This window comes from Phascolarctos cinereus, unplaced genomic scaffold (genome assembly GCF_003287225.1).
Source record: "Phascolarctos cinereus isolate Bilbo 61053 unplaced genomic scaffold, phaCin_HiC Scaffold_726;HRSCAF=1367, whole genome shotgun sequence".
Taxonomy (NCBI): Eukaryota; Metazoa; Chordata; class Mammalia; order Diprotodontia; family Phascolarctidae; genus Phascolarctos; species Phascolarctos cinereus.
The window spans coordinates 184,967,058-184,978,059 of record NW_027556098.1 but is presented as its reverse complement, the minus strand read 5'-3'; positions in this window follow the sequence as shown (position 1 = coordinate 184,978,059).

Here is an 11,002-nt window from a genome sequence, read left to right as displayed (position 1 = left end):
ATCTCATACTTCTGTAGAGTAAGAGTTGAAAGACTTAAAAATTAGGGCTTTGCCTTTAGCTTTGTTATAATTGTATCTGATTAAAAACAAGAATAAACAGTAACATTCGTCTTAGCTGGATTATGTAAACCAAGTCTTAAATAGCAACATTTTAACTTTCTAAAAATAGCAAGTTTACATTGTTGAAATAACTACTACTTTAGTAGATCTTTACTGCTAACTTATTTTTACTGAGCAAAGCAGTTTTCATCTCAAAAGGTTTTAGTTAGGAAAAGTTTACTTTTCCTAGGTAGATTTACTTTCAGAAAATTATCTGCTAAGATTTGATAATTTAAATTTTTGGTGGACTGAGTGCAATTATTTGAAGCTCTTATGAGTAATTTAGTTCCAACATACTGAAACTATCATTAGATTGTTTAAATAAATAAAGTGGGGAAGGCGGGGAGGCAGCTAAGTGGTATAGTGGATAGAACACTAGAATTGGACAACTGAGTTCAAAGCCTTGCTCAGACACTAGCTGTGTGACCTAGGTTAGGTAGTTTAATTTCTGCCTCATCTAAGATGAGGATGACAAAGGTACTTCACAAGGCTGTAAGGAATGTTTAAGAAATCATGTGAAGTTCTTTGCAACCCGTCAAGCACCATGTAAATGTTAACTGCTATTATTCTGTGGTCTTAACTACCAAGGATAGTGGTGTAACCAACAGGAAAATTATTTCTTGGTAAGATTGTATTTTAGTGGGGCTAAGATGAGCCACATTGAGCACTGTTTTGGTGGTGTCAGTGTGCACTGCTGCTATGCTTTTAACATGACAGTTGGATTAGCATACTAGATGTTCTGTCCTATTCATATGGAAGTTGACATAATGTGTTTGCTTATAGTAGTGGTAAGGAATTTTTGCTGGGAAGCACATCTTCTAACCAATGCCAGCCAAGTGTGAGATGACTAACTGGGACTGGAATGCAGTCCTTGACCCTGTGAATAAAAATGATCTGGATCAGCCACATTCCAATAAGAAGGATGGCAGTTTAGAGAATTTAAGTAAGATGTTTCCTTGGTGTCAGTAAAAAATGATTTCATTTGAAATCATAAATTTTAGTATTTCCATGATAGTATGTTAAGTCTTTTCTCATTAAAGTCCTTGTAAGTCCTAAAAGATGAATGGATGTGTTTCCATCCAAAAGTGCAAAGGGCTCATTTTTATAACTCATTTCTCAACTTGAATTCATAGGCCCATTACTTCTTCCCTCTCATTTTCTAAACAAAAAGTTTATGGTTAAAAAATGGTAACTTAGTCACATAATTCTATCCAGATCTTAAAAATCTGGTTTCAAACACTTAAGTTTTTCATTAGCTAGGCAAGAGAAGATAGTCATAGAGGTTTGATATATTTTATCCTGTTTTGTTTTGGGTTTTTTGGTACTTAATGGTGAGAAGAAAGTTCCTCAAGTTGCTTGACTAGAGCAGATTGAAAAAAATTTACACAGGACTGCTTGACAGAGGTAACCTTCAGTTCTAGAACAGTGTGCTGGTATTTTCATTTTTCCTCTGAAAAGAAGGAAGAAAAAAAATACTGGATAAAAAGTTATTTAAAGGGTCGTTTCAATTGTAATAAATAGGTTTTCCACTTAGAACATTTGTGCATGTAAGCTTTCATTAAATTATTTTAAGTCTTGTTAATACCTTGAATGTAAGTGTGTCTGAAGAGGTAAGAGTAAATGTGATTCATCTTATTTTTTTTTGTTTTTGTTTTTTTAGTCAGTTGGGGTTAAGTGACTTGTCCAGGGTCATACAGCTAGTAAGTGTCAAGTGTTTGGTCTGAGGCCGGATTTGAATTCAGGCCCAGTGCTCCATCTGCTGCACCACCTAACTGCCCCGATTCATCTTATTTTTAAAAACTTGAGTAGAGAACAAGCAATCTTATCTATTTCCTCATTTGCATTCTTAACCCCTCCATAGCCTTTGAAACTATTGATCACCCTCTCCTTGATACTCCATTCTCTCTAGGTTTTGGAGGCATCACTCTCCTGGTTCTCCTACCTTTTCTAACTACTCAGTCTCTGCTGGATCCTCATCCAGATCATATGTTCTAATTATATGTGGTCCACAGGGTTCTGTCCTGGACCTTCTCTCTCTGTACTACTTAACCTGGTGATCTCACCAGCTCCTATGGATTTAATTACTATATCTATACTTAATGATTCTTAAATCTGACTATCCCAGTTCATCTTTTCTGGCTGACCTCCATCTCATATATCCAACTGCCTTTCAGACGTCTCAAACTAGATACTCAGTAGACGTAATTCATGTTCAAAATCTAACTCATCTTTCCCTCTAAGTCTTCCCCTGCTTCTACCCTTCTTATTACTGTTGAAGGCAACACCATCTTTCTATTTCTAGTTCCACTAGGTGTCATTTTCAGCTCTTTACTGTCACCCCCTCCCCACATTGTATGTTTTACCAAGGCCTATCAATTTCACCTTTGCACCATCCCTTCAGTATATCCCCTTCTTCTGACTCTGCCACCACAGGGTAGGTCCTCATCACTTCACGGTCGTCCAGCCTCGAGTGTCCCCACTTCAATCCATCCTCTATTCAGCCACCGAAGTGATTTTCCTAAAGTTGCAGGTCTGACCATGTCACTCCACTTGATAAACTCCAGCAGCTCCCTATTGCCTTCAGGATTAAACAGAGTCCTCTGGTATTCAAAGCCCTTCATAACCTACCCACTTGCTATGTTTTCAAGTCCTCTTATACCTTACTCTGCCACATAACTCTTTGATCCAGTGACACTGGCCTACTGGCTGTTCTAAGAACGAGACACTTCATTTCTCTGCTCTGGGCGTTTTTTCTGGCTATCTCCCATGCCTGGAATGCTCTCATTTCCACCTTCTAGTTTTCCAGGCTTCCTTTAAGTCTTAACTAAAATCCCATCTACAGAAAGCTTTTCCTAACCTCTTTTAATTCTAGTGCCTTCTCTTTTTATATTATATCCTATCTATACTGTATATAGTTCGTATACATTTCTTTGCTGCTTGTCTTTTCCATTAGATTGTGAGCTACTCGAGGGCAAGGACTATCTTTTGCCTCTTTTTGTATATTCAGCTCTTAGCACAGTGTCTGACAATAAATATTTACTGAATTTTACAGGTGGAAAAGGCATAAAATTATCTGCCACAAATAATCTGGAAGATTAATTTTAAGTAAATGAGGTACAATGAGCAGAGTGAAAGTATTTTTAAAAATGGGGGAAAATATTGTTTGAAATATATAATGTGCTTTTTTGTTTTTTAAAAGCTGCCGAAGAGGTTGATTCTGTGATTTATTCTGTAATTAGTGTAGAAGGACCAAAGTGGAGCATAGGAGCAAGTCACTACTATATGGCCTGCTGAACATGTTTTAGTACTAGAAGTGATGGAAATTTCTCCTATTTCTTGGCTTTGTAGCTATCAGTTTTATCTGTGCACTTAGAACAAAACCAGGACAACCTTGGCTATGACCAACTTACCTATATTCATTTGGAATTGGGGGTATGACAAATCATTTCTTGTGTTTTCTTCTAGCACTGTAGAATAGCAAAAATAAAGGGAAAACTTGTCAAGCAATTTCTCATTTATTTCATTAGGTTTTAAGGGAGTTTTGATGTGATCTTTGCCTATAGGAAAATCTGCCTCATAGAGAGCATTGCTCAACCTGCTTTATTTTTGTAGATAACAGGATGGTTCAGAACATTATGTAGCATGTTGCAATGTTACTTTGAGCACCAGCTATGAAATAAGATTTATGGTAGTGATTATGAGACTTTTGATTTAATGCAAAAAATGCAGAGTGAGAGCACCAAACTACTTAAGAATGACTTTAATCCGTTGTTGATAACATATAATAATGAAATCATTTGTAGGACAGAGCTGATTAAATAAATTTTAGTTTAATTTCATAACATATTACTAATTTTGATAACTTTATGCACATTATCTCTACCCCTCTCCTTCCTGTTTTTTTTTCTTTAGCAAATATTTTACCCCCAAACCGGCAGAGAGCAGGACACCACTGATCTTAGAATTGTGAAGCCTGGGTTTGTGAACCATGGCCATGCCTTTGATCTTGCTAAGCCTGTTTTCTCATCTAAGATGTAGATAATATTTGTACTAGAGCCAGGAAAACAATATACACAATGACTACAACAATGGAAATGGAAAAATAACTACAAAATAATTGAAAATGAATGTTGTGAAATTATAAAGAATGAGCTTGGCCCCAAAGAACAGAAGTGTGAATAAACTTCCCACACACACACACCTTCAGATACAAGACATCTATAAGTTTGAGACTGCAAAAGACTGCAGGTTTTTTTTCTGTTTCTTTTTTTAAAAAATTCTTAATTACATGAGATGACTCTGGCAGGAGGATGGGGAAAATCTAAGCTATGTAAAAACAAAAGATATCGAAATCTACTTTTAAAATATTTGCTATGCCTACTTCTAGGTAAATATGAAGCAGATGCTTTATTAAAGTGAATAATAATTTTGACTATTTCCTTTTGGGACTGAAATAGGTGGTTTCATTCATATAGAAATGATAAAAGGACACACTCTATCATTATACAATGTGTTAGAGGTAGAACTTTGGGGGGCTTTCTGATTCAAAATAGCTCATTATGGCCCAGAGAGAGGTTAGATTGTTTGCCCCAGGGTTACACAATGAACAGAGCTGAGATTAGAACCTAATTCTACTGACTTCCAGCCTAGTGTCCTCATTTGCTACTTTTTTAATAAATGCAAGGCTCTCCCAATCTACTGCTGTCCTATAACTTAGCACCAATTCAAGAAATTTCCCTAGGATGGATGAGGGTAGATATATGAATAAGAACAGAACAGAGATAATTCTTTCACTGGATTTGGTCTTGTCCTCAACAAGAACTCTAAATAGGATATGCAAAGGATATAAACTGTTCCCCGCCTCAGAACTGAAAGTTGGTTGTATGAAATATTGTTCCAAATCATTAATAAAAATGTAAATTAAAACACTTAAGTTTTCACCCCACATCCATCAAATTGGCAAAGATTACAAAAGATTGAACTAGTTAATACTCGAAAAAGCTGGAGGAATATAGTCTAGATGGAGCTAGAAAACAAGTTTGGAATCTGGTGAGTCAAGTCACTAAACTATTTATATCTAGCAATCCCATTTCCAGATATATACCCCAAACCAGTCAGGGATAGAAATGAAAGTCTCATATATACAAAATATTTTGAAGTTGTGATAGTAAACAACAACAACCCTAGAAACTAGTTGCCAATAGATTAGGGGATGGCTGCACAAACTGTAGTATGTAAAAGGTGATGGAACAACAAATCTGAAGAATTCAAAGAAACATGGGAAGACATGAATTAATTTGAGAGGGAAAAAGAGTAAGCAGAACCAGGAAAGTATATCTATCAACTACAGTAATGTCAACAAAAGGAACACTGGATTTGGAGTCAGATCTGGATTCAAATCTCTGCTACTCACTACATATGTGAGCCTGGGCAAGTCACTTCATTCCTCTGGGAGGGCTATTTTCTTATTCATAAAATGAAAAGATTGAACCAGATCACTTAGATCCCTTGCAGCTCTGCAGTTTAGGAGTTTCTTTGAGGCATTTCCTGATCTCCCTCCAAGCTATGGTGCCACCCCTCTCCACCTCCTCCACGAATTACCTTATATTCATTTAGGTTTGGGTTTTTTTGGACAATATTTGTGATTTCATTGGTATAAGGAATTCCTGCTAAGGAAACTCCTTCCCCCCCCCCAAACTCCTTCTACTAATATAGAATAGCACCTACTCTACCACTGATAGTTCTACATAAGAATTACCCAGGCAGGAATTGGAGTGGGGATGATAAACAATTGCTTACTGGATAAAAAGCTAATACAAAAGTTTCTCAGTGATCAATACCTCTAAAAATAAGCTCAGAAAGAGAGAACAAAAAGTAGGGGATCTACTTCAATTCAGATATTAGACCTGTGAAAATCCAAGAGAAAGGAGCAAAAAAAAAAAAAGGTTAGGGAATTTGGGAAAGAATAACATTGAATTCCAGCTAACACTATTCACTTGTATAATAATAACTCACTTTTACATAGCACTTTAAAGTGCACAATGTTCTGCCCTCATAACAATCCTGGGAGGCAGATAGTTTGGAGAATTATTATTTCCACTTTTTAGATAATAAATCTGAAGATTTCAAAGAAACATGGGAAGATATAAATTGATATAAACAGAACCAGGAAAATATACACATCAACTATAACAATGTCAACAAAAGAACATTAAAATGAAGTAGAACTCTGTAATTATAATGCCTCATCTTCATACCAGAGATGACAAATATAGATATTGAGGTCAGATTTAAGAGAGCAGTTCGAGTATGAAAGAATTCACTTAGATGTTCTCTTTAGCCATCGAGAGCATTTACATGAAAAGCACACGGACCTTTTTTGTAGCCACAGGGCTGAGTAAAAGGTACTGATATTTTGGGGGGAGGGGCTTATATAGGCTTATATAGACAGAAAGCTATACAGCCTATAGATTTTTAGGGTCTTATAATGGTTAAAGATTAAGGTCAGATGGGGGGGGACACAGGTTAAAGATTAAGGACAGGGGAAACACAGGATAAGGGAAACAAAAGCAATTCTTTTGATACAAGTTGAGAAGTTTTATGGTATTTCAAGATAAGGGGACAAGGACTTTAGGATGCTCTCAAGTTACAGGATGAGCTACATAATGAACTCCCCCTCAGGAGGGGCCTCAAAAAATACTGGAAAAGCAACACTTCTTTTTGATCCCTAGGGCACTATTTGTATCCGCCTCATAGATACACCTAAATAATTGAAGAAATAGTCATTGTTTAACAGCCATGTTATGCAATGACTAATATTGTTAAACTGAACCCTTCTCAGCATTACAAGGATCTAAGACATCTCCAGAGGCCTACGATGGAAAATGCTGTTCACATCCAAAGAAAGAACTATGGAAATTGAATCACTATCACTTATTTTTACCTTCTGTTGAGTTTTGTTTCATCTTTCTAATAGTTCCTCCTATTGGTTTTAATTCTTACTTACAACTTCACTAATGTGAAAATATGTTTAATGGGTATGTGAATGTAAAGCCTATATCAGATTGTGCACTGTCTTGGGGAGGGTGGGGGGGAGGAAGGGGGAGAAAAATTCTCAACTCAAAAGCATATGGAAGTGATTGTTGATAAATCAAAATAAATTAATAAAACTTTAAAAAAAGAAAGTCATTGTTCTTGGGTAGGTCATATTAATCTAATAAAAAGGACAATACTGTCTAAATTACTTTATTCAGTGACATACCAATCAAATTGCCAAAGGATTACTTCATAGAGCTAGAAAAAAAAGTAAGGAAATTCCTCAGAACAAAAGATCAAGAATCAAGAGAAATGATGGGGGAAAAAGTGAGAAAGAAGTGAGGGTAGTATCAGATCTCAAACTATAATGCAAAACAATAATCATCAAAACTATTTGGTATTGGTTAAAAATTAGTTTTATTAATGGAATCCATTACATACCCTTCTGACATTCAAATGAAACTCCTCTTTAAAGTTACCAATGATCTTTAATTACTAAATCTAATAGCCTTTTTTTCCTCAATTTTTATTCTTATTATCATCTCTTCAATCTTTAACACTGTTGATCACCTTCTTGTGAATACTTCTTCTAGGTTTTCATGACATTGCTCTTTCCAGGTTCTCCCCTCTCTCCAACAGCTCCTCAATCTCCTTTGCTAGCTCTTGATCCATATCACCCCTACTAATCCTAAGGCTCTGTTTTGACCCTTCTTTTCTTTCCCTGATATACTATCTTCTTGGTGATCTCATCAGCTCCCCTGGGTTTAATTACCATCTTGGTGGCAGATGATTCCCAATTTTATAAATCCAACTCTAATCTCTTTGAGTTCCCTGACTTCCAGTCTTGAATCAGCAATCGCCTATTAGACATATTGAATTAGCTATTCCATTGACATCTCAAATTCAACAGAATTTGAAACAGAACTCATTTTCTTCCCCTCACAAACCCTCACCTCTTCCAAAATTTCATATAATTTTTGAGGACAGCTCCATTTTCCCAGTCACCCAGGTTTACAACCTTGGTATCACCTCAATTCCTCTCTCTAATTCACTCCACATAGCCAATTTGTTACCAAGTCTTGACTACATTATTTGTTTGTCTTCCCTTCACTCCACTCATAGAGCCACCATCCTGGTGTAAGTCTTCAACATCTGGACTTTCATAATAGCCTTTTTTTAGCCTCTTCCTACTCCAATCTATCCCCCACCTTGCTGCCAAAGTGATTTTCCTAAAGCACAGGTCTTAGCCTGTTATCTTGCTATTCAATAAATTGCAGTGACTTCCTATAACCCCCAGGATCAAACAAAATCCTCTGTTTAATATTTAAAACCCTGTACTACCTGACCCCTTCCTACATTTTCTTACACTATGCCTCCTTCCACTCATTCTACAGTGGAGTGACATTGGCATTTCTGTTCTTTGAACAAGACAGACACTACATCTCAACTCCTTGCTTTTTCAGTGGAAGTTCCCCATGCCTGGAATGCTCTCTCTCCTCACCTCTGGCTTTTTATTTCTCTGGCTTCTATCAAGACTGAGTTCAAGTATCACCTTTTATAGTAGGCCTTTTCTGGTCATCAACCCTCATCCTTCCCCTCCTCCCAACTGCTAGTAGCTTCTTCTTAGATTTTCTTTCATTTTACACTGTATATATCTTGTATGTAGTTATTTGAATGTTGTCTCCACTATTAGAATTTGAGTTCCTTGAGGATGGGAATCCTGTTTCATATTCTCAGTACTTAGCACAGTACTTTGTACATTGTAAGCGTTTAATAAATTCTTGTTGACTGACACCATGTAGAGAAGCAAACACCATGGCCTAGTATTTGACATACCCAAAGGCCTCAGCCCCAGAGTAAAAAAAATCACTATTTGACAAAAATTGCCAGGCAAACTGGAATGTAGTTTATGAGGAATGAGGTATAGACTAATATCTCACATCATATATCAAGGTAAGCTCCAAATTCATTAACTGAACATAATAAGTGATACATAAACAAACTAGAGAAACAAAGAAGAAATTATCTTTTAGATCTATGGATAGAAAAGACTTCAGTACCAAACAAAAGATATATATAGAGGGTCTCAAAAGATAAAAGGAACAATTCTTTTTACATATAAAAATGTATACAAACAAAATCAAATATAGCTAAAATTAGAAGAGAAACAGGCAATCAAGAAAAACAATCTTTGCAATAAATTTCTTTGATGAAGGTCTCATTTCTTTTTTTTTTTTTTTTTGGATTTTGCTAGGCAATGAGATTAAGTGACTTGCCCAGGGTCACACAGCTAGTAAGTGTTATGTGTCTGAGGCTGGATTTGAACTCAGGTCCCCCTGAATCCAGGGCCGGTGCTCTATCTACTGTGCCACCTAGCTGCCCCCATGAAGGTCTCATTTCCAAGATATATAAGGAACTGATTTAAATTTATAATGAGTCATTTCCCAGCTGATAAATGGTCAAAAGATATGAAAAGACATTTTAAGAGAAAAAAATCCAAGCTAAGAACATTCGTGTGAAAAATGCTTCAGATCACAAATAGCCAGAGAAATGATGACGACGATGATGATAGCTAACATTTATGCATTTTAAAGCAATTCTGAGGCTTTACCTTATTTCTATTAGTTTGGCAAAGTTGGCAAAAATAAGGAAAATGACATGTTGGAGGGACTACAGGCCACTATCAGCATGCAGTGTGTCAGAGGCCGGACTTGTAGGGGCTTTCTGACTTAATCTTTCCTTCTTTTCTCGATGTCCTCCTACTGTTCCTATTCGACACATTTCTTTTGGCCTGGTTGGGCTGGTTCCTCCCATTCCTTGAGCCTTCTCCCTGAAGCTCAGTTCTTTGGGCCTGCTCTCACCTGGGCAAAACATTTCCGACAGCTATGTGTTCTGTGGCAAGATGCAATTGTTGATGAAGAGATAAAGGAGAGTAAAGTCTCCTCTTCCACCTTGCTGTATGCTGGAAGAGACACGGGGGAAAAGCAGAATGATTCCTTCTTGAGAGCAGAGGGCTTTTTCCATAGTTGGTTCTTGTCTCAATAATCAGAGAGCTGGCTAGCTTGTTTTTTGGTTTTTTTTCCCCCTAAGTTAAAATGTGAACAAAAAATGTAAACATTCATTTGTTTAAAGTTTTGAATTCCAAATTCTCTCTTATCTCTCCTTGCCCCTCCTTGAGAAGGTAAGCAATTTGATATAGATTATACATATGCAGTCATGCAAAGCATTTCAATATTAGCCATGTTGCAAAAGAAAATACAGACCAAAAAACCCCAAGAATAATAAAGTCTAAAAAAAATATGTTTCAATTTGTATTCAGATGTCATCAGTTCTTTCTTTAGAGGCAGACAGCATTTTCCACAGTAAGTCCTCTTAGCTTGCTTTTTAAAAATATTAGCCTAAGGGGTTTTAGCTGATCCTTTCAGCCAATAGAGTTTCCTGTGTGGTGTTAAGTGCCTTCATCCAAAGATAAAGGTCCTATAATTCTCTCAAACTGATTAAGGAATTTCTTCACATCTACAAATAAAGTATACAATATTATGAAGTTCTGCTGGGCCAAGGGAGCTAATATTCTTCCTTCTTCACTAAGGGATTATTTTTGGCTCTAGACTGAGTTCAGTCCTAGGGGAGTTTGACCATTTAAAGAAGGGTCAAACTTTTTCTCATATTTTGGTTCTTTACATCCCTGGAATCCTGGAAGCAATTACTTAAAGATCAGATATTAGGCTCACATCTAGGGTCTCTCCAAAAAAGCTGAGTAGAAAGGTACTCACCTATGCTATAAATTAGGCATAGGACAGTTATTTTTCCTGTACACATAAGAAATGCTAAAAACCACAGAGTCATCACAGTGAATATTGACCAAGAC